Genomic DNA, 25107 nt, shown 5'->3' on the forward strand with positions numbered 1-25107 from the left:
CTTCAGTGAATATTTATATTATGACATTATGCAAATATTGTTTATTAACTTAATAAAAATCATTATGTAACCAGTAATATGCTAGTGAATGTTTAACAAATAGCTCTCAAAAATGGACATATTTATATACATACATTTATTATAAATTTTACTTATATAAAGGATATATAGCCCACAATATACACTTAATAATAAAATATACAAAACTGTATTTTGTAAATTCCATAAAGCAATTGATTCTCACATGTTTTGTTGATTTTTGCTGAATTCTTGAACCATTGTGGACCTATGGTTGCAATTGAAAAAGGAACATTCTTTTGATATGAATGTTAGTTGAATTTCCTTTTCCCTTAAAAAATAAGAAAGAAGGGCTCCCCTGGTGGTGCAGTGGTTGAGAGTCTGCCTGCTGATGCAGGGGACACGGGTTCGTGCCCCGGTCCGGGAAGATCCCACATGCTGCAGAGCGGCTGGGCCCATGAGCCATGGCCACCTAGCCTGCGCATCCAGAGCCTGTGCTCTGCAACGGGGGAGGCCACAACAGTGAGAGGCCCGTGTACCGCAAAAAAAAAAAAGAAAGAAAGAAAGAAGTGAAACAATAAAGACGTCAGAACGTCACTCATTTACCAGTGACATGAGCAACCGCTTTGCTGAAATGTATAATATTTTTTGAATAATGGAAAAATATTCCCTCATTTTTTTATCTATTCATGATGCAATGGATACAAACATAACACACGTTTACATTTTATCTAAATTATTATGTTATTCATTTATTTTTTGATGTGGACCTTTGTTTTTTAAAGTCTTTTTTGAATTTGTTACAATATTGCTTCTGTTTTAAGTTTTGGGTTTTTGGCCACAAGGCCTATGGGATCTTAGCTCCCCAACCAGGGATCGAACCCATACCCCCTGCATCGGAAGGCGAAGTCTTAACCACTGGACCTCCAGGGAAGTCCCCATTTTATCTAAATTATTAAAATTTTTCTCCATTATTTTCTTGTCTCTAAACAAGTATAGACAGTCATCAAGTCAATAAATCAAACCTGGAGTTGTGGCATTTGCTGATTTATGTGGTGAAATACTTCCACTATGATCAATGTCAAGCAACTACTGTGACCTCACTAAACACAGAGTTGGGAAGATATGTGTAGTAGCATGCCATTATATAGTATTTCTACCATACAGATACAATAAATGTAAATAACCTCAGTGACATAGATAATAGTAAAAGGTAGTAACATAATTAGGAAGTGTAAGTTTTGAGTATTCATTGCCTTTGTTGTTAATATAATTAACTTAACTATAAGTTTGTGTAATTTAATTTCTTTTAATAAATTTATTTATTTATTTATTTATTTTTGGCTGCACTGGGGCCTCGTTGCTGCCTTCTCTAGTTGCGGCGAGCGGGGGCTACTCTTCTTGCGGTGTGTGGGCTTCTCACTGCGGTGGCTTCTCTTGTTGCGGAGCACAGGCTCTAGGAGTGCGGGCTTCAGTAGTTGTGGCCTGTGAGCTCAATAGTTGTGGCATGAGGGCCCAGTTGCTCCGCGGCGTGTGTGATCTTCCCGGACCAGGGCTCGATCCTGTGTCCCCCGCATTGGCAGGCAGATTTCTAACCACTGTGCCACCCGGGAAGCCCTGTGTAATTTAATTTTTAATAATGGTTTAACAGTTGGCTTGCAATATTTCTAAAACAATGGGGCTCTTGCAATCTGGTGCAAGAAGATTCCAACACACCACCAGATATAGTGCTGTTGGGTGAATTGCGGAAAACTAGCTTGGCAGTAGAACAAACAGATAAATCTTCATTTCTCATAGCATAAAGCAAAAATGTCATGACTAAAAATGTTAAATGAAAAAATAGCAAGTTTTCTAAAGATTTTTATATAATTACTGAATTATTTAAATATGATTATAGGAAGAAGGATTGGGAGGCTAAGTGGTTGTAGGGCAGGACAAAGCTTTTATTAGAAGTTTTTTTTTTTTTACATCTTTTTTGGAGTATAATTGCTTTACAATGGTGTGTTAGTTTCTGCTGTATAACAAAGTGAATCAGCTATACTTTCATTTAATATTTAACCCTGAGTATTTACTAATTTGAAAAAAATTTAACAAAAATAAAATAACTAAATGCAAAAAAAAAAGATGTGATAATATAGACGTTTTGAACTAGTGTGAGTTGGTATTTTTGCTCATTCTGTCCTGTCTTATTCAATGCTCCAGTCTACCAATAAGGAAAAAGGTCTAGTTCACTGTTTGAGGATCTTCTGAATCAAATCACTCTAAAGATCTATAATTTAATATAGCCTTTGGATATTTATGGCTGAGCTGGTTTTAACTGGTGTTTTAAAATTTGCTAATTTTTGATAGGAAGTGTCAATTGAGACAAATCTGTTTCCACTTTGAGTGTCTGATTTGCTGCTTTCTTCTGGCAGTCACTGAATTCTTACAGTTTTAGGCCATTGTTGGCTCACTAGGATTTTAATTAGACAGCTGAATCCCATATGTTTATGTGTACTGTTTTAATTTCTCTAGTATGTTTATTTTGCGTGGTTGTGGCACTTTAACACTCTGCTTTCCCAGAGGACATAGTCTGGTAATTTGCTACTGGATGTAATCACAGGAAATATAACAGGTAATCAAATGTCCTAAACCCACCCACACCTTCAAAACCTGTCTGGTGAATGAGTGCATTGTAAATTCTGTTTATTCTTCATTTATCAGGTCAGTTTGTCTTGTGTCTTGTTTCTTATTCTCATTTCCACACTACTAATTTTCATTCATATCACCTCATTTTTAGATTTTTGCTCTGGCCTCCTAACTCATCTTTCTACCTCCAAATTCAAGTGTTCAATCCATCTTGGACAGCCTCATTAAAATAGTTCCCCCAAATACTGCTCTAATGTCTCTCCATTGCTCAAAAATCTTCTATGGTTTCTTTTTTTCAAAATACTTTACACCCATTCACTAGACCAGTAATTTCCAGAGTGAGGTGGGTATACTCAGGGGTTGTGAAAGACAATCCACTGGAATACGAGAATGTGGTAGAACTTTTTATTCCTATTTCTATACTAGGTAAATAATTATACATATTTTTAAGTAAAAAAAAAAAAGAAATTAAACTTTGCTAACATGTCACATGCAGATTGATACAGGTACTATCTTTCACACTCTATGACAGATGACCATGTCACTCATGGTACCTGAGATATCTTGAAGTAATAGCTGAAGTTTCAAAGTGCTTTGAGGATAGCAGTTATACCCTCATTTTGGGGGGTAGGTTCCAGCATACTGTGATGTTTTTCTATTTAAATGCATCTAGCTATGATTTATTGATTGTATGCTTTAATGAATGAGCCAGTGGCTTAAAAAGATTTTAGAAAGAAATCACAGATTAAAGAGAATAGTAACTGCAAGTATAGGAGAGCAACAAAAAAAGGCCAAGCTGTTACTTCTCTTCATAGTGTAAACACTTTGCAAGACACATTATGCAGTAAAAATAATGCAACTAATCAGGTCTGACAAAAATTTGGTCAAAATGATTCAAAATTACTGAACTGACAACTTGAAATATGAATTCTTACATTTAATAATACATCTCACTTTAAGTGTACGTAGTGCTTGAATTTTTAGTTAGTGATAGTATGAAGCCATTAAATTCGCAAGATACTTATAAACTGAGCAGGTAAAAAGAGCATATTCAGGTTTTGTGGACTTTGAACCTGAGTTAGTTTTGGAAGCCTCTTTAAGAGAAAAAAGATAAAATTGAAAATGTAAAATCAAGTGTGAAAATGAACATTTATTTAGAATGAGAAAAGAAATCACAATAGTTACTCATTTTAAAAAGCAGAAAATACCAAAACAACACAAGATCCAGAAAAATAACATAATGTTTTTATAAATGAACTGTTGACATGCCTCTATAACACCTTTTTTCTGTACTTTTTTAGCTGCATCTTCTTTGAGCACCCCTTCATATGACAATCACTTTGCAATATTTTCTAAAGACAAAATAGAAAGATAATTCATACTTTCTTTAGCATGACTGATCAAAATTTGTTTTTTATTTTGATAATAATTGCTATTAATAATGTTACACAGATTTTTCAAGTTATAGTCAAATTTGGGGAACCCTCTATCATGTTTATGTTTGAGATGTAAGATTTGGGGGAGTTTCATATTTTATCATGCAAGACTAAATGCTCTTTGAATGAACAATACTAGTTTATTAGAGCAAATTCAAGTGCATTTAAAAACTGCCCTTATGTTGTAGTGAGCTATATAACTGTATAATCAAATTATTCTTATGCTATATATTCTGACTTACTGATAAACATGTGTAGGAGTTCTGTCATAGGAAAACTCATTCTTCATTTGTTTTGCTATGTTGGTGGCAATCTTGTAGCCACTTTATCTGGAACTGCCAGATTGCACCAGGACAAGATATGTGAGACATGGTAAGATGTGCTCTGATAGCTGGATACACAAAATATGTGACTTCACATACAGACATACCCACTGGTTGTAGGATTGCTATAGGTTTGTGTCTTGCAAACACAGGAATTATGATAAATTCTGTTTCACGTGAATACAGTAAAAAGCAAAACTAAAAAAATCTATGAGCTGTTTAAAATTGAATATGATGACAGAGATAATTTCCACTGAAAACCAGATCCTTTGCTTAAAATCTTACACACCTGATGCCTGGAAGAATTTTCCACAGACTCGCTTCTGGTTCCATAATTTCAAACCTTGTTTCTCTTCCACTTTCACATATTTTTGACCCTGCACACCATAGAACACACTCATATTGCATCTTCATGTCATAACCATACACAAGTAAACACAGTGGGCAGGAACGTTCCTGGAAGGCATCTTCTATTGGGGTGGCTAGTGTTAACCTAAGTACGTATGGAAGAGCCTAGGAACCATGTAAATATATCCCACTAAACCTGAGCTAAATGTGCTCCCAGCTCTATTTCCCCTTTTTCAGAACCAAAAAGTACTTGCAGCCCGTTATGCCACATGTAACACAAAGGAAGTGTCATAGAGGCAGTCAGAGTGGGAAGAAACACTGGTCTTAATTGTGCTCAAAATGTCATTCCTTTATCTCACCTCTGCAGTCTTTACTGAAATATATGACCATGTGGATACATTACAGGGGAGATGCTCAGGCAGGTGAGGGGTCTTGCACTGAAGCTTCATTAGCTTCATGGTAAATTTGTCTTTAACTTCAGAAAACAAAAATATTTTAATGGTGTTTAAAGGCATTTGACACAAAGCATAGAATGTTGCTGAACTTAATGGTAAATTCTATTGAGAGTCCTTCCTTACTTAAAAGTGAAAAAAAACCCAAACCACTCACATATCTTTTGCCACCTGTATCAGCCACTAAAACCAACTATCAGAATAAAATAAATGTAGAGCCAGACTTTTGGATCACTATGTCACCAAACATTATTAAAAGATTAACAAAGTTGGGCTTCCCTGGTGGCGCGGTGGTTGAGAGTCCACCTGCCGATGCAGGGGACACGGGTTCGTGCCCCGGTCCGGGAAGATCCCCCATGCCGCGGAGCGGCTGGGCCTGTGAGCCATGGCCGCTGGCATCCAGAGCCTGTGCTCTGCAACGGGAGAGGCCACAACGGTGAGAGGCCCGCGTACCGCAAAAAAAAAAAAAAAAAAAAAGATTAACAAAGTATATTAAATCATATTACTCTCATTAAAAATATTGATTTTTTTCACTTATGACAAAAGAATTTTTGTACCATAAATACAAAATTTAAAAGAACTATTATTTATTTCATTCTTTAAAATATGTTCTTTAAAATGCATGATATATCCATTCATTGTACATGTATTATGTATATACAAATAATTGGGGTGTGCTAAAAATCTTTGCTAATAGGTTGCACAATCCAAACTACTTGAGTATCATTGAATTAAGCATTAAGGAGGCTCAAAATTTGGCCCTAAAGGAGCGCATCTCTTAAGCTAGCCTGAATTCCCAGTCCCTAAATCAAGTGTTTATATTCTTATCCTAGTGTCATTATTCGAGTAAATCCTACCCCAGCTTCCAACTTGGAATATCCCCTTTTCTTCTGGCTAACTCAAATTTTATCTATCTTCAAGGACCTGTTCTTCAAAGACTCCCTTGGATTCTTCAGTTTTCAGAGTTCTCTCATTTTGTTATATGAATAGTACTTACTATTTTTAATATGCTCTTAGCACCAAATGATAGCCTACCTTAAGACACCTCTTTTATTGTATTTTTTTTTAATGCATGTATATCTTATTTTGCAGCTTCTCAAAGGCAAAACCTCTCTCTTAGACTTTTGTATCCCTGCAGCACCTAACACAAGGCTATTCAAATAATAGATCCTTTCTGAAGATTTGTGGAATCAATACCTTTTTTGGAAAAAATCAAGTTAAGGGGAGATATCTTTTGTGTTCACAAAACCCTCTCTGAGGGAGGGTGTGTGTCATAATGGCAGCGTTTTTCTTCCCAGTGACACAGTGGCAGAAAGTTCTCCCCTTTACACATCTATCCCATGCTGAGAATATAGTCATCATAAAGAATATGAAGTAAGTGGTATACACTCAAATCTCAAATTATGACACTAAAGAGAAAGAATGGCTTTATTTAGAGTCCCAATGAGATTAATATATTCTCTTTCCCAAACGAGATAATTTTATCTTCTCAGCAATTTAATTTTCTGCCTTATTCATCATACGGTCATATTCACTAACAGTAGCAGATGGGAGGGTGGCGGTGTGTCTGTCCACCTCACGCTGGTTTGGCATCTCTGTAGAGAGGAAACAAACTGATGAAAAAGAAATCCTGTTTCCTTTCTGAGTATTTTTGTGATGGCTTTTTTCGGTTTTGCCTCTTTGGAAGTGAACTTTCACTGTCCCTCTAAAGATGTTGGTTCTTTTTTAACAGCAGAGGTCCTCCTAGCTCAGCAGTCCTCCAGGATCAAGTAACTACTCATCCTAAAAGTGTGAGATAGTTGGGAACTGCGTGACTTAAACAGGTTATTAAAAAGCCATTGTCTGTGCTGTAACTGGGTTTATGATGTCTTTTTATCTCGACACCTGCTGACATCTCATGGTTCTAATTATCTGCCAATCAGGGTAAAAAGCTCAGAATAGGCAGCATTGTGCCTAGAATTACTATGTGGAAGTATATGCAAACTACGTGGGTTAAAGATAAGAAAGACTCTGTACTTTAGAGAATGAAAAGCTATATTAATCTAGGATTATCAAACACTGGTAAATGTATTATTAACCTTGTCATGGTGCCAGACAGAATAATACCATGATCTAGAGCCCAGATTTCCTGGACACTGGTAAAACATGCTGGCTCTGCCCTAGCTACTTCCATCTGAATCACAGGGAGTGGAAAGAACTAAGCTACTAATCTGAGTGTGTCTGAGGTCCCAAGCCCACGAGATCAGGACAGGCTCTACCCTGTGCCACCCACCTTTTGCCATCTGTATCCGTCTCCTACTGTGTTATCAGATGCTCCAGATGGAGCTTCCTGTGCAATTGTTAATTATTATTTTTATCTCTTCACCCATAATGTCTCTAAATCTCCCGGCACTGCAACTGTTGTCTTTGTTGGAAAGAGATGATAGCCTTCTGAGATGGAGATGGTGGCATTTCTTTGTGAGCTCTCAGAAGGAATGTAGATACTATTTAAGTTTAAAAAAATAATAATTATGTCCTGACACTTTAAAAAAGTGAATTTCTTTGTAATTAGTTCTCATGTTTAGGATTGCTTTGAAATTCACTAGGGTTTTTCCCTTTAAACAAGGAGAAAAGGTTCAGCTTGTTTCCCTTGTTTGGGATCCTTTGGGAAGAAAAGCACTATAGAAATGTAAGCTATTATTAATCCACTCCTTCTCTAGACACATGTCGACGGGGGCTCTAAAATGTATACCAGCTGATGGTGTGTCTCGGCTCAAAGGAAGCTGCAAAATTATTTTTAAGCATGTACTTTGAATTTGCCCAAAGCCTGTCTATTTCTATGGAAATAGAAGTGACATCCTGTGGCTGAGAATCCTGTTGGTTTTAGCAGTTACAGCAAGTTCAGTTGGGTGGATGCTACCTCTTGGATAATATCTCATGCTTTTCTCTAAGTGGTCTGTATAGCAAGGGTGAAGAGTGGGTTGGACTCTGCCTAGACACAGAGGGATAGACGGATCTTACAGATTTCCTTCAAAGCTTTGCATTCCATAATAAGACCTTGATAACTGTTACCTCTTTTGCGATTGCTTACAGGTATTGCATAGTAAGAGAAAGTCATCATGTCTTGCCCCATGTAGCTTTACCAGCTGTGTACCTACTTGGAATTTTTAAGTAGTACTTCCTTTTCCAGCGTTACTTTACAACTAGTGTTGACTGACCCAAACCATCGAGAAATCATGATCTCTGCTACCTTTGTCCTCTGTGGGATATTAAGTACCTGCACATGTGATCACTGTGTTGGGCGGCATATAGGCAAGACAGAGAGCTCAAGACCACCCCAGTGCTGATGGAGATGTGGAGAATGTGGTGGGGACTAGCAAGCTCTGAGCACCAGAGGAATAGACAAGGTTGTAGATTTGCATCACTTATCAGTTTATGTAAGTACATTTGGTGATTTCTACATTTATCAGGGTGAGATTTGTGGAAATTTAGGATATTTTCATTATAATTTGGAAATGGGTGAAAGCACTTGAGCTGCTTTTAGTTCCTTGACCCTGAACTCCCCAGGAAGAAATTTAGGAGCCTTAGGTTAGTAGCATGGAAGCATCAAGCCATCTTCTCAAGGTCCCACTTGGACTCTATTTCCCAGCTAGTTCTGTAAGGCTGATGCTTCACTGTGTGTTCCTGGTATCTATTCACCCCAAAACTCAGTGGTTTAAGCAACAATCAGTTGTTTGCTTATGATTCTTCAGTCTTTGTTCTCTTGCTTTTAAGTTTTGAAGGATTCTATTGGTATATTTTCTAACTCAGAGATTATTTCCTTAGCCATGTCCAGTCAACTCATAAGCCCATCAAAGGCATTCTTTATTTCTGTTACAGTGTTTTTGATCTCCAGCATTTCTTTTAGTTCTTTCTTAGGATTTCCATCTCTTTGCTTACATTGCCCATCTGTTTTTGCATGCTGTCTACTTTATCCATTTGAGCCCTTAGCCTATTAATCATAGTTGTTTTAAATTCCTAGTCTAATAATTCCAACATCCCTGCTATGTCTGGTTCTGATGCTTGCTCTGTTTCTTCAAAATGTGTTTTTTGTCTTTTGGTATGCCCTGTAATTTTTTTCTTGGTCATCGGGCATGTTGTACTGAGTAAAAAGAACGGCTGTAAATGGACCTTAGTAATGTGGTGGTGAGGTGTGGGGAGGGGAAGTGTTCTATAGCTCTGTGATTAGGTCCAGTCTTTCAGTGGGTCTGTGTCTTTGGACTGTGAATTTCACAAGCACTCCTCAGGGTTTTTTTTTTTTTTTTTTTCTCCCCTCTTAGGTGAAACAAGATGGCTAGGTTGGGTGGAAGGCCAGAGCTACCTGATTTGTGCATTTTCCTGCCCCCAAATCAGTTAGGGTCTGATAATACCACAGCAGGCTAGACTCTGGTTAACTAGTTTCCCCTGAGAGCAGGCCTTGTTAAGAACAGAGCTCTCTGGCTCTTCCAAATGGTTGCTTTTTCTCTCTTCCTGCCAGAAACTTGAGATTTTTCTCCTGTATTGACTATGGGAATCTGGTTGAGTTCTTGGTGGTAAATCTCACAATATTGTGGGGACCTCTCCAAGACTGGGTCCCCTTGGCATCTTTAGCTCTCAGAGTTCTCTGCACGGAGCCTCCAGCAATTCCTCTATTACAGTTCAGCTTTTCCTACCCAGGCACTGGTTCCCACGGTGGTACCTGCCTAGGGGTCTCTGCTCTGGTAAATTGTGATTCTCTGTGTTCTCCTTTTGGTCTCTCCCATTTGGGGGGCAGTGTTTTGCTTCATGCCCTTCCCTCTTCTAAGGATTCAAGAAGAGTTGTTGATTTTTCAGTCTGTTTAGTTTTTTACTTACTGTTAGGACAGAGTGGCAACTTACAAGCTGCTTACACGCGGAACTGGAATACCTGCTTACGATTCTTTATTTTGACTATGTCTCAGCAAGGACAGTGTGATTGTGCCCCCTGTGGTGTTATCTTCCAAGACGGCTCACTCATATGGCTGGCAAATTGGTACTTAGCTGGGGCATCCAGCCAAGGGCACCTTGTTTGGCAGGATTCTTGGGTTCCTCTCCACGTGGCCAGTCTGAACTTCCTCACAGTAGGTGGTCCAGGGTGGTCAGGTTTCTTACATTTCGGCTAGATCCCCCCAGAGTGCAAAAGCAGAAGCTGCAGACCTTTTGAAGGCTTTGTCCTGGATCTAGCCCAGCATCACTTCTGCCAGATTGCAGGCAGCTCAGATTCAAGGGGAGGGGCTGTACAAGGCTGTGAATACCAGAAGTGAGATTCACTGGAGGCTATCAGTAGAACAGTCTTTCAGTTTGGTTCCCTGATTCTAGTGGCTGTCCTTGCCGTGATACCCCCGTTATTAACTTCGCACCCTCATTCCTCACATTTTTAGGGTTCTGCTTTCCTCTCGCCAGAACTTCCAACGACTGAAGCCCTCCTCTTCAAACTTTGTTCTCGTGGCAGCTAACAAATGCCTTGCCCTGCTTCACGGGCACAACCATTGATTTCCCCCATGAAGTTTTCTGGAGGCTATGTACCAGATCTCCTGGGCCTTCACTGTGTTCCTGACTCTCAGAGGCCTAAATACAGGTGTACGCAACAGTTTGCCCAAGGACGTATGTGGAATTGCATGAGAAGAACATGAATCATTTTCCCTGAAAGTTGATTTTACTCAAAAATATAGATTTAAAAAATTCTCATTTCAATCATTATTTTTTATATAAGAGCACGTGAATATGGAATAAAATGTGGTTCTATTGAATATTTAAGGTAGAAGACAAGGAAGGCTTCAAGGACATTCAAAGCTTAGTGTGGTTGCTGGGGTCATGGGTATATTCTCTCATGTCGCTGTAGATCTGTCCAGTTTTTGTTAATAGAGACTCCTCCTGTCTTGCTTATCCTGCCATCCATCTAGGTCCAGGTTAGACTACGTTATGGCCTGGGCCCTGACTGTGGTACTTATGATGCTTGTCTACAGCAACTTCCCTGTAAAGGGAAAAAATTGTTCCGTGAAGGAGGAGGAACAGTATATTGTTTCTGTATCCTCTTTTTGGAGCCCAAATCCTGTTCTAAACTTTGCTCTATTAAAAGCAGACCCTGCCATCTACTCTGCATACCTCCCCGACACTTGCTTTCCCAGCCTGTCAATATCACTGAATAAGAATACTCAGTCAATACAATACCGAATTGTATTACTTTGAATGGAAGACCCAGAGGCCAGGGATTTTCTCCTCTGTTGCTGTCCTTAGTTAGCATGGCTGAGAGGCTCCAGTAGGGCAGTTGGGAACTTCAGCAGCTCCTCATTTCTGGTTCCCTGGTGTTCTGTGAAGTCTCTGAAGGCTGCACTGCCCCCCAGGCTGAGTCAGTTACTATGGAACCCAGTCCTGTTTCCCCCATGGGGAAAGGGTGGTGCCTAGAGAGATTAGTGGTGAATATTAGGCCCCAGGAAGGCCAGCAAGCTTTGTCTCCTCTGTGTGCAGCAGAGGTTGGGGTCTTCATCTCTAAGAGAGCCAGGATGATGGAGCCTCTACTGAAGGGGGTGACATGAGGCAGTGGGCTGTGGTCAGTGCTTGCTGGGGATTATGGTTGCTGGGAGTCAACTGCTAAGCTCATTTGAGGTTGCTCTTTAACATGGCTCAGATATCTTCACTAGATCCCAGAGGCGAATACTTGTCTTTTTTGAGCTGTTGAGTTGTTGAAGCCCAGCCCAGTTGCCTCCTGAAAGAACTTAATATTTTGGACTCAACTGAGACCCTCAACACATTTTTTTCTTTTTATTTTTGCGGAACACAGGCCTCTCACTGTTGTGGCCTCTCCCGTTGGGGAGCACAGGCTCCGGACGTGCAGGCTCAGCGGCCACGGCTCATGGGCCCAGCCGCTCTGCGGCATGTGGGATCCTCCCGGACCGGGGCATGAACCTGTGTCCCCTGCATTGGCAGGCGGACTCTCAACCACTGCGCCACCAGGGAAGCCCCCCTCAACACTTTTAATGTTGTTCTGATTAAGTTTTCAAACCCTCAGAGCTTCTCTTCTTAGAGGTTCATAGTGCTGCAGAGACAGGCATTAGGGGGCACCGCAAGATCTCAAACCTCCTTTTCTTGTCTATACATTGTCCTGTCTCTTTGGATGGCTAGCTTTAGAGGCCAGTATAGCTCAGGTGTTCATCACAGACCCTGTTTTAATGCTTTCGGATTTAGTGTTTGTTTCATCCCAGGGCCTCTAGCTGGGTGCTCTGGGGGCTCGGGAACTCAATGCTAAGCATGTCCTTGATGACCTAAAGACCAGCAGAACTGGCTACAAGCCCAATATAGTTAGAGAAGGACCCTCATGCATAGCTGAATGCTCTTTTCACGAATCTTACATGGGAATGTTTGTCTTGAGTTCTCTTGAGAGAGAGTCAGAAGTTCACCTGTCACTTGGAACAGATTAAAGCAGAGCTAATTATTGCCCTTTAGTCAGTATTAGGGTGGGGTTGCCTATAACGCCCATATGTTTTGTACACCATCCTCTGAGGAACTATCTGGGAGGGGCCATCTGAGATTCTAAAGTGGACTGAAGACTCTATTATCACGTAATACTTTCAAGGATGAGTATATTATAAGAGCAAATGTTCTGCTGTTAGACAAACTGGTTTGAAATACCAGTTCCTCCTGTACTAATTGTGTAACCTTGGACAAGTTATATAATCTCTTGAGGGTCTCACTTTTCTCATTCATAAACATGTGGTAGACCTACTTCAAGGGATGTTGGGTGGGCTAAATGAGGTGACATGTCTGGCATGTTGTAAGCCCTCTGAAATAATAACAGTAACATTTTGTGGTATAACTTAGTGTAAGTGTGGCACAGTATTAAGCACATTGCATGCTTTACATACAAAGAGACTATGTTGCTATCACCAGGATCTTGCTAGCAAATAGATGAGAAAGCTGAAGCTTTTGCCTGAATCCAAAGCCTATGCTCTTACTCTTGGCCAAATAAGAGATATTTCTGTGTCATAAAGAGATATCTTTATGTAGCTCTTTCCCATAAAACTAGCTACAGGAATCCTTGAGAGGAAGATGGTGTAATGACCAATCTGGCTTCCTTACCGTTTTAACTACCATTTCCCAGAGTTGGAGTAAAGCTCCCACTTAAGCTTAGATCTGGCTCAGACTCCACTTTAATCAGGGGGAATATTAGCTCTGGGCCAAGAGGCATTTTACTGCTGAATCTGCTCTGACTCTATACCACAGTTGTGATAGAAGCCTCCATCCTGGACCCAAGTTCTGATAAACTGTCATATTTCCTCCTGGCCCCACCTTATACTCCACCCTGTGCCTTAGTTCCTCAAGAGTCATTCTCCACTGATTGCTAATCCATGAAACTTCTTACCCTGATCACTCTTCTATCTAGACATCAGTTTATTCTCTGGCCAGGATACCTGAAGAGTCTGCTCAGCATTCCTTCTGTGGTATAAAAAGTGATGCTTCCTGGGTTAGCTTCTTACTTTGAAAAGACCTTTTCATTTATACATTGAAAAATATTGAGTGAACATGACTACAAGCTTCTTGATCTCAAGACACTCACAAGGTCCTTTAACCACCCTCTTTTTTAGAGCCTTCTCATAGCTTGAACAAACCCTCATTTCTCCTGAGAAATAGGTCCTGGTTCTATTACTACTTCATTCTTATTTGCTTTCTGTATTATCTCCTGAACATTCAACAATCTTAGGATAGAAAATTCTCAAGTGGTTTCTACCTGTCCCCCCTTGACCTCTGAGGGCAATGCTAACCACTGGTTCTGTCTAAAAAAAGAAGTAGAGTTGAATAAAGGTGCTATTAGCATGGGGAAAGACTCTCTCTTTTGTTTCTGGTTTGTTCTGCTCACGAGCTTAAAGGCAAAGTGTCTACTTTACTAGGAAGTTTCATCTACCAAGCAATTTCATGAAATAGGACCCAATACTTTACTTTGGCAAGGGTGGCTCCTAGCACACAGGGAAAATGCCCTGTGGATTTTTTCTTTTTGCTGATAGTGGGCTCTAACAAAATGATCTTGTTACTTTTCAATATAAGAACCCTCCATGGATGTATTTGCCATATTTGTTTCCACTTTTAACAGTGTCATAGCAGGGCTCCAAAAGACAGACTTCATGCATTATGTCATTGTGGCCTTGGAATGACAGACCAGGTAGTTAATTTGATTAATGAAGGGAATGTTTAGTCACCACTTCGAATAAAAGGAAGTCAGAGAGGTCAATAAATGAACTCTTTCTGGATGCCAGTGTTATCACCCCTATTAAAATATTAACACTATCCATTCCCTGGCTGCCTCACTAATCAATTCTTTTTTTATATATTAATTTAGTTTTTAGGCCAACCTGTTTCCCAAAGCTTGCCCAGGCAAACGAGATAAATCACAGGTGGCATTTACATCAAATAATGGTCATGGCTAGTGTCAACTCTTGCAAAACACCAGATAGGGTCTATGGGAAAGAACTGTCCTTAGCAGGAAAAGAAAGGGGCAAACAAGGGCACACAAAGACCTTCCATCTTTCCAGTGAGAGAAATCAGCTTATAATTAAATCTCACTCAGTTCATATTATCTCCAAGGATCTGTACAGTCAGTGAGCAAAGTTCTCTTGAGCAAGCATATCTCAAGGTTCACAGATTATCCAAACACTATTTCTTCTCTGTACTGATTGTATCCTTCTACCTTTGTCACAGTGATTCACACTTCCTTGCCTGTGAAACTGGATTTTCTATTTTGCAGCAAGGGAAGGAGGCTGGTGGGGTATTTGGGGGGCCAGAAAAAAGGGTACAGGTAAAAAAAAATCAGTGAGTTGATGATTGATTCATTTTTCTTTATTTAACACAAGTTTGGAGGGAAGTGGTGGTAAATCTACTTCGTCAAGCTAAACTGCTTCTTTTGGGGATAATAGAGGTGCTTGATTTTCTGTTTCCCTTTTCTTGGATTTTCTAGTAAAATATTTTAAAATGGGTTGTTTTTGAACCCATCATAGCATCCAATGATAATAAATAAAATCTGTTAATGACCTCCAAATTTATATCTCCAAGTTTGACTTTTCTTTGATCTCCAGACTTCTATATTTAATTGACTTGGCTTTCCATATGGATGTGTAACAGACATCATAAACACATTGTTTTTTGTTTTGTTTTGTTTTTTTGCGGTACGTGGGCCTCTCACTGTTGTGGCTTCTCCCGTTGCGGAACACAGGCTCCAGATGCGCAGGCTCAGCGGCCATGGCTCACGGGCCCAGCCGCTCCGCGGCATGTGGGATCTTCCTGGACCGGGGCCTGAACCCGCGTCCCCTGCATCGGCAGGCGGACTCTCAACCACTGCGCCACCAGGGAAACCCAAACACATTGTTTTGATTTTTCCTCCAGAACTGCTCCTCCCCACCCTTAACTACCCCGTCTCATTAAATGGGATCATTTATATTTCACGAAGTTGCTCAGGTTCCAAACCTAAGGCTCAATCTTGATTCCTTTCTTCCTCATTTCCCCACAACATGGCAATCCATTGGTGGTTTCCTTTCAGAGCATGTGTCAAATATGATCACTTCTTATCACCTCCACTACTATCAGAGTAGTTTAAGATACCATCAGTCGGGCTCCCCTGGTGGCGCAGTGGATGAGAGTCCACCTGCCCATGCAGGGGACACGGGTTTGTGCCCTGGTCCGGGAAGATCCCACATGCCGTGGAGCGGGTGGGCCCGTGAACCATGGCCGCTGAGCCTGCGCGTCCGGAGCCTGTGCTCCGCAACGGGAGAGGCCACAACAGTGAGAGGCTCACATACCGAAAAAAAAAAAAAAAAAAAAAAAAGATACCATCAGTCATCTCTCACCCGGATGGTTGCAGAGACTCCTAAGCTTCCACACCTGTCCTCCTTCAGTGTAACCTGATAGCTAAAGTGATCATGCAACTTCCTTGCTCAAAACCCTTGAATGACTTCATGTTACATTTAGGATAAAATCTAAATCTCTTACCATGTCTGCAAAGCCCTTATGATCTTCTTATGCTCATTTTCTGCTCTCTCTTTCATTCATGCTGCTCCAGTCACACAGCCTTAAACATTTTAAGACTTGCCTGTCTCAGAGCTTGTGCTCTTACTCTTTTCTAATCCTGGACTGTTCTTCCCTCACACCTTCACCTGACTTGCTCTCTCACTTCACTTGGGTCTCTGCTCAAATATCTTCACCCCTTCAGAAATATCTTCTTGGCCACCTTTTCATAAATAAGTTTTAAAACTTTGCTTATAATTTGTTTTTCCCACTGGGAATTAATTTCCAAGAAATCAGAGACCTTGTCTACCTTCCACATTAGTACACCCACCAGCACTTAGAACAGTGCCTGGAACATATCAGTGCTTAATACATATTGAATGAATGGGTGAATCCATTTGTGTATATACTATACTGAGAACTCAACTAGAGAGAATTAAATGTATTAAAGATCAGCAAAGCTCTCAAGCCAGGGTTCAATGTTTGGAGAATAATAAGAGAGTGAATAAGGAAGAAGACAGCCCTGACTGCTTAGGTAGCTACTTTCTAACCTTACCTATCTTTTAATCAGAAGGCTTAACCTAAACTAAGATAACATTTTTTTTTAATTTTTGGCTGCGTTGGGTCTTCGTTAATGCATGTGGGCTTTCTCTAGTTGCAGCGAGCGAGGGCTACTCTTCGTTGCAGTATGCGGGCTTCTCATTGCAGTGGCTTCTGGTTGCAGAGCAAAGGCTCTTGGCACACAGGCTTCAGTAGTTATGGCACACGGGCTCATTCGTTGTGGCACATGGGCTCAGCAGTTGTGGCTCTTGGGCTCTAGAGTGCAGGCTCAGTAGTTGTGGCACATGGGCTTGCTCTGAGGCATGTGGGATCTTCCCAGATCAGTGCTCAAGCATATGTCCCCTGCATTGGCAGGCGGATTCTTAACCACTGTGCCATCAGGGAAGTCCCAATATAACATTTATTGATAATTTATTATGTCCAAATCATGGGAGCAGGGAATACAAAGTTGCATAACACATGGCCTCACACATTTATATGAGGGATGTGTTTGTGTAAGAGGGACAGATCTTATTCAGAAAGGAGTAAGGAAACTTCCACAAACTACAGGTAGTCCTTGCTTTGTATTCGGACCTAATGTATAGAAATGCCATAAATTACTACGTGGTTAGAGTTTAGCTCTAGGATGGAACTCCCCAGTGGATTTGCCGGTTATAAGTGTGCTTCACGAGCAGCTGCTTCCTTTTGCTAAAACCAAAATAAACATATTAAAAGTAAAACTAAACACTGTGCATAAAAGAGTGGGAAGCATTTAAGCATGAAACAGAGGAGAAAGTGACATGATTTGGAATCTGCTGGGGTAACTTTTCTGGGAATCTGTGGGGCCATTTCTGGGCACCTATGACATTCAAACTTAACCATGGTTCTTGCCGTCCCTCTGTGTTAGGAGAAAATAGAGGGATGTCACCTGAGTGACGTCCCTCTCAGTGATGTCACCAATGTCAGCAATGTCATTTATAGCAGTGGCTGCATCCCATTACAGGGAATTCACCAACCTGAGTCTCAGCCTCTTTGCAGCACCTTCCCATGTTCTTCTTGGAGATGATATCTAGCAGTTGGAAATACAGTAGCATAAACTCAGCTTTCTGCAGTCATTCCAAAGGAGTAATCAACTTTTTTTTTTTTTTTTTTTCGGTACGCGGGCCTCTCACTGTTATGGCCTCTCCTGTTGCGGAGCACAGGCTCCAGACGCGCAGGCTCAGCGGCCATGGCTCACGGGCCCAGCCGCTCCGCGGCATGTGGGATCTTCCCGGACCGCGGCATGAACCCGTATCCCCTGCATCGGCAGGCGGACTCTCAACCACTGCGCCACCAGGGAATCCCAGCTATTTTTTTTTTAAGAGACTTACATGGGGGGTTGGGAATTGTGTGTGTTCTGTTGTTAACAAGAAGTCTTTCTCTTCATCTCCTTTCAAATTTCTCCTTTCACATTTCTCTTACACTTCTTCCTTCTCCTTTATGTTTGCTCTCTCTCTCCTTCCTCTGCTCTTCTTGTCCTCTTTTCATCCTCCTCACCTCTGCCTGCCATCTCCCCAACTCTCCCCGGTGCTGGTGGTTGATGACAATCAATGAGTAATAAGCAGTTGGAGAGATGAATTCCAAAGTCAACTGTGAGAAACCAAACCACGCACCATAGTGATGCTTTTCCTTCCTCTCTCCTTGCACTTCTCCTCTGCATGAACCAAGGACTTGGGTTTTTCTGCCAGTGCCCTGTGATGGAGTGGAGCAGGAGAAAGAGGAAAAAGTAAACAAACGGGGCTTGACTTAATCACACCAGGAGTTCATTTGTCAGAATACCAAGTTAATTTATAGCCTTGTGACACGGAACATCATGTTTCAGGACGTGGGATTAAATCAAGTAGGATCTCATGGTTTTTCAGGTATGGTCTTTCTGAGGAGGGGGCCTGAAAGGGCGCTGCAGCCGTCTGTCTGCATTGTAGCCAGAAAAATCGCTGTTTTCCACAGTTCTAAGGCAGGGTTTGTTTTTCACATGCCTGGTAAAGCACTGGTCTGTCCCAGTGGCCTGAGGGAGGACTGAGTACTTCCAATAAGCAGTGACTCGAGAGGTAACTAGGCTGGTCTCAAGAAAGCCCTGGCCTGACCCATGTGAGATTCTATACTTTCTTCCATTTTCCTCCTTACTTTCTGCAGTTCAGATAAGAGACTAGATTCAGAAACTTATTTCAGAAGGCCGGGAGGGGAGGCTCATGGAATCACAGGAGCTTAGGACTAAAAAGGACTTTAAAAGTTTTCACCCTCACTGCTGACTGATGCACCTTCCTTCCTCTCTGCTTCTGCCCTTTATCCGAACTGTGACAGGGTCCTGAGATAGCACATCCAATATTTGTAATTTCATAGACAGTTCTTCTACCTATTGAGTCAACATCCCTCTTCTGCCTAAAGTTTTCCCATTGGCCCTTCTTAGTGCTCTTCTGAGACCCTGTGAAACGAGTCTTGGGTCAGTCTAAAAGGAAATAGGGTCTCTGAAGACCCTCCAAAGGAATGACTCTCCTAAGGTCCTCAGTAGAAATAGCCTCAACCCTGGAAGCTGGGATTGAAGGAAGCGGTTGAAGCAAGATGCACCATAAGCTCAGTGAGTGTAGTCAGAATGGTAAAATTCTCTTTGTTGAGTTTTCTCACTATTAATTCTTTAGAAGGTGGCATGGAGGCACTCTTTACTATTACTATTATTAGTTTAAAACTAAAGGCCTAAAAATTGATGCAACACTAAGAAAAGAATTACATGCAGGTTCTCTCCTCCAAATGGTCTTTTTCTGGGCTCTCTTCTGATATGATTTAGGGCATTGGTTCAAAAAGGACATAGAAATAAGACACAGCTCTTTCCTAGCAGAGAACAGGAAGTCCTAAATTTTGTGTGTTAAAAGCAGGGAGTATGAGAGCATTAAATTCCTTCAGCTCATGGATTATACTAGAGAGGAGACCTCTAAACTTCTTTCAGGTGTGAGTCTGAAATTCTTTAAGTACTCATAAGTATGGAGATACTTTCTGTTCTGTTTCTCATTATTTATTTGTTCAGCAAATGTTTATTAAGCACCAATCACATGTCAGGTACTGTGCTCCAAATGGATGGAGGTGGGAGATGGGCAATTTTTTCTTGTTTACCTTCTGAAGCTTAACTTGGGACGAGTTTTGTCAATTCTGCTGATAGGTTTGGATGAGATTTGCTGTTCGCTAATGGCTTTTCTCTTCCTATCACTATGAAAATGCAGTGGGGCCAGAGTTTTACTGGCCTACTTTCAAAGATGACATTATTTTTTGATTCACCAAATGGAGCCCCTAAATCCAATTAGCCATCTGGTTTAATTTAAGGGTTCATAAATTTAAGTGTGAAATATGTATTTATATTACCTGCTTACAAATACTTATCTATATAAGTATATCTTCATAAGACCATTTTTTATACTTCAATACCCTTTAAATTTTGTGCTTGAAAAAGAAAATGCATCGTTAATCTTGAGTGTCATTATAAAAATAAATGTTGAGCCCTGACAATCCTAGGAGTGTCCAAGCAATGAGTTTCTGTACACAGTGATGTTGCCTAGGGAAACAGAGAGTATCTGAGAACTAAGAAACCAGTTTGGCTGAGGGTGGGAGTGGGAAGCTAGCCACTAGGGTCTGGGGAGAACCAAGAGCCATACAGTAAGATGTGGCTGGGAAAACAGATGCCCTTCTCATACATGGAGATGGTCGGCAAGTTGCCTTCCTCTGGGAACCAAAGTGTAGGTTCAGCCAGAAATAGTGGTATGTAAACACCCCGATTCCCTCACGTGCACGCAGAGAACTGAGCCAGTAAATACATAGGACTTTTTTTTAGTCCACAGTAGGCAAATGGAAGCTCAGTTAAGTGTGTTACCTAAATGGAAAGGTAAATTCAATTTGCAAAATGCTGTAAAGGTCCTGCCATTCAGCAGGACTAGCAGAAGAGATAATTTAAAAAATGAAATCCTTTTCCTTATTGCATCAACGGCTTTCCACTGGCAACTCTTTAAATAAGTGTGCAGAGAGGGGAATAGGGGAAGGTTAGGTGTGGGTGCATTGGGGGGTGTGGAGAAGGCAACCTGAATTTCCCTTTTGGCAGCTTGCTTTGTCCTTTAGGTTGGTAAGTGCTCTGGGACCACTCTCTCTGGCTTTAGCTGACCATCCTTTTCCATCAGCTCTCCTCATTTTTCTTCTTGTGTTTTTCTTCTAGCTTCTCATAAGTCTAAAGGAATGTGGGGATGAGGGTAGAAGAAGAGTTATGGAGTGATTCAGGTGTGTCAGAGAAATATTTTGCTGCTTGAAAGTCCATGCCCCAAATTGTTCTTATATGATTATATTTCATTCCTAGTTGTGGGGAGACGGGATACCCTGTACTATCTAGTACAGTAGCCACTGGCCCCATGTAGCCATCCAAACACTTAACATATGTGACTAAAAAACTGCACTTTTAAAAAGAAATTAAAAAAACTAAAAAAATACAAAAGCAAAAGAAAAGTTTAAAAAAACCCTGAAATTTTAATTTAATGATACATTTTAGAGGAATGAAGAGAGAAGATGTTTGTACAAGGAAGGGTGCTGGAAAGAATTATCACAAGAGCACCTGACCCTCCAGTGTACAATCAACAAAGAATCTGGGTAAGTTTGTTAACACTTAGGGTTAATAGAATTGGAAAATCACTATGAAAATGTATACTGGACTTGATTAAAGGGAAAACAGAAAGAGAATAATAAATATTCTCTCTCAATAGAAATGCTAAAATACATTAGTGACAATGTCAGGAAGACAAAGATCATGTTGATACATATTATAGATTAAGAAGAAACTGGAAAAAAACGAAATCTATGCCAATTAAAGGGAGAGTAGTTGTAAATAATCAATCATTTATTATTTCTTATATTTGTGAAGGAAAATTGGGTGATCCATGCTCTGGAAAAGATTGATATATAAGTCCACTTTTGCATCATTTTTAAAATGAAAACAATTGGATTTCATCTATATTTTATTTCATTCTTATAAATTGCCAAAGGCTGGAGTGTGGCCTAAATTTTTAAACTGTGGGTTGCAACCCACTAGTGGGTCACAAAATCAATTTAGCAGGTGACAATGAGCATTTGAAAATAGAATAGAATAGAAACTCTTAGAGTGCATTTCATAGGATAAGAGACTTGGTTTGTGTGTGTGTGTGTGTGTGTGTGTGTGTGTATGGTTGAAAAAGTTTGAAAGCCACCAGCCCATATGACTTCTCATAAATCCTTCCAATTCTGGTGTATAACAACTCTGTATGTTAAACACGTTGAGCTCTGTAGATGGGAATTGTTTTGTAGGATTTCAGGTAGTTCTTCCATCTGGGAATAGCACTAGTTTTTGTTGAATGGAATTTGACTTAACGTGTCTCTCCACTTTGGACAAAACACAAAAAAAGAGCGTTTAATTATTAAAGAACCAAATAAGGAATAAACACTGCTGGTCTCATCTTGAAGGCAGTCCAAAAATATGGAGCTGGTGGCTATAATGTAGGGGAAACTCCATCATATGAAAATATTTCTGCTATATTTCTCTGCATGAGTTTACAGAATTATCCATTTAATTGGAGGCATTCTAAATACATGAGTTAGGATAAAAATATGTGATTTTTAAAAAGAGTACATTTGGTGTTACAGGTATTGGAAGCATTTATTTGCATTTCTTGGTTATATATATGCATAAACTTTGTACATCATGATTCTTTACAGAGCAGTTGGTGCAGAATTTATAAGAATACACATGATCTCTGCTGGCTTTTCACACACTAATTTAATAAAAAGGAGCTCAAGTCTATCCTTCATTGTTATGTTTCTTTGTTATTATCCATAAAAGCCCAGTTTTGGACTTGTGGGAATGATGAGGCACTGTGTAAACAGGCCAGTTCTGTGGCATGTAATTCCACAGAATGCTGCCAAAGAAGCTGTGGTGGAGGGAAGTGAGTTAGTTTCCTAATAGCCTGTTCTACTTGTGCGTCAGTCAGAGATTTTGGTGAACCTCATGAAGGACTCTTGACACCTGACCACAGTTGGGTGGGGTGAATTTTTTCTTTTTTTTTGATCTGTAGCCTTAACAAAATTTCATTACTCTGATGAATTTTCACTTTGTGCAGTTATGTGCACACCTCATGTATATATAACATGTTTTTGGTATGTCTTATGGTCTTTGACCATACTATGCTCACAGATCTTGCAAGTAAAATTTATAGGACTTTTACCACAACTGACTCTGATACGACCAAACATATTCGTATAAAAACAGTAAAATTATACCTTGAGAGAAGTTGGCTTATGTCCAAACAAGGACACATATAGTGATTCTGTAGGCAGCTGATATAAAAATACCTTATCAAAAGAAAATAACAGCCCTTGACACAATATGAGGCTTATCTTATAGTGAAGCCATCTTTGCTACCTTTGCTACCTCTAGTATTCTCCTATGGATTTCTCACATTTCATCAGCAGTTGTTTTTGGCCTCATTTTAGCAATGCTGAGGCAACATTTCCTTTTTACTCCAAACCCTTAACCGCTTTAATTAATAGTACTTATTCAGCTCATGCTTAGCAGTTTTATTTTTGCAAAGCAATTTATAATCATTTTTATTAGTTATTCTAAATTGAGATTTAGAATGGAATGTCATAAAGAAAATGCTTCATGTTTGAGAAAGGAGACTATGCCTACCCAACGTTTGTCTAAATAGCATAATTATGGTGGCATTACTCATAGCTTGTTAATTATTTATTCCTTAATCTGTAGATGTAAATACCCCACACTCCAACCTGCAATTATGAAAGGTCTACAAACCTGAATTGTGACATTCAACTGATATCTGTAAGAATTCTTGAGGTAAAGTTGAGTATGTGTCTATGGCTAAAACACTATTAAAGCAAAAGGAAGTTGGAGTAATGATATAAATTATTAGACACTAATGACAATTCAAATTTAGTAGTAATGCTGCCATGCCATTAGAATTCAAGAGTATCAAATAATACAACTTTTAATTATATAAAAGTAATACATATTAGTAGAATATATATTAATGTGTTTGTTATAAATCAAACTGATAATTGGAAAACATGTTTTCACATGATATGAATCAATATTGTCATTGGAATATTTATTTTTGAATGGAATTTCTAGATTTTGCATACCAAAAGGACACAAAATTAGCATAAGAAATATGTTAATGACTTTGCATTTACTACTTTTGCATACATTACAGAGCTCAGTGTACAAATTCAAAGCTCTGAACTAGGCAGTTTGAAATGAAATGTAATGTTCTAATTACATTAACTCAGTACACAACTTTCAACCAACTTTTGATTATTCAGAGACCTTCTAATCTTTGGATTATGTGTACCTCAGTTTGCCTTTTGCACCTGCCTTTTGGATATTACTCTACACATGTAAGAATTTTTATAAGAGAAGGCCTCCAGAAGGGAAATGTGGAAAAACAGTGACCACCTTCCTTGCTTACTGGTATCTCTGTTAAGGAGGAATGGCGGCAAGAGGAAAACAGGACCAACTAGGAAACCTTATATGCCAGAGAAACTGGCACCCTCTGATTCAGAGACATTTTTTCAGAATTTAAATGCAATTTTCAGACTATGGAATGATGAAAATGAATTTCATGAAAAGTTTTCTTTCCCTGGTTACCATGGTGTTTGTGAGAGAAAGAAACTATAAACAACAACCTAGGTTTATGGGAAAAGAGCCAATTAAAAAATTGGAATGCCAGGCAAACACATCCTTGATTCTGTCTTTTTTTTTTTAGGAAGGAGTAAAATAAACATGTAGCCACACAGCTTCTGCATAGATATTAAATATGATAAAAAGATTTACGAATGTACAACTGTGACCTGAATGAAAGGGCATGTCTAAACATAATGAATCCAATTTCCTGCTTACACTGGCAGAGAAACCAACTACTGTGCCTAAAAGAAGTAGTTTAGTTTTATTAGCTAAATAAACAGACTAATCACCTCTGCTCCCACTTACCCAAAGCTTTTTTACCAGAAAGCTGGGATACCAAAGCTGGGATGTTTCTCAAGGGCAAACTACAGATTTTAAACGCTGAATTGAGGTTTTAAATGCACCAAAATTCAAGTGGTGGTTTCCATGGTGACCTCACAGCCACTTACTTGGAATGGCAAAGCACCTCCCCTTAAATATGAGTCCCTAAGTCCCTTTAGCCCTGTAGCAATGTGCTGAAAAAGGAATAGCTGGCTTGGAGAAGGGTATTTGGTGTTGGCAGGCACTTCTTATGTCAATATGGATTCTGATTCCTCATCAGACTTGATTCTAGGGATTCTGCT

At 39.8% G+C, this 25107-nt stretch overlaps 1 protein-coding gene across 4 annotated transcripts in view; it reads left to right on the forward strand.

Moving 5' to 3' along the window:
- The window catches only part of DCK (deoxycytidine kinase), a 118218-nt gene that overhangs the window by 75012 nt on the left and 18099 nt on the right, over window positions 1–25107 (forward strand). For all 4 annotated transcript variants that reach the window (XR_016393318.1, XR_016393319.1, XM_089912025.1 and 1 more), the window contains one exon: window positions 1–25107. This exon is cut by the window's left edge; it is cut by the window's right edge and continues 18099 nt beyond it. The gene's annotated coding sequence lies outside the window, so the exon portion shown is untranslated.

This window comes from Delphinapterus leucas, chromosome 5, assembly GCF_059928025.1.
Source record: "Delphinapterus leucas isolate spDelLeu-1000000601 "Yukka" chromosome 5, BTC_Dleu_Yukka2, whole genome shotgun sequence".
Taxonomy (NCBI): domain Eukaryota; kingdom Metazoa; phylum Chordata; class Mammalia; order Artiodactyla; family Monodontidae; genus Delphinapterus; species Delphinapterus leucas.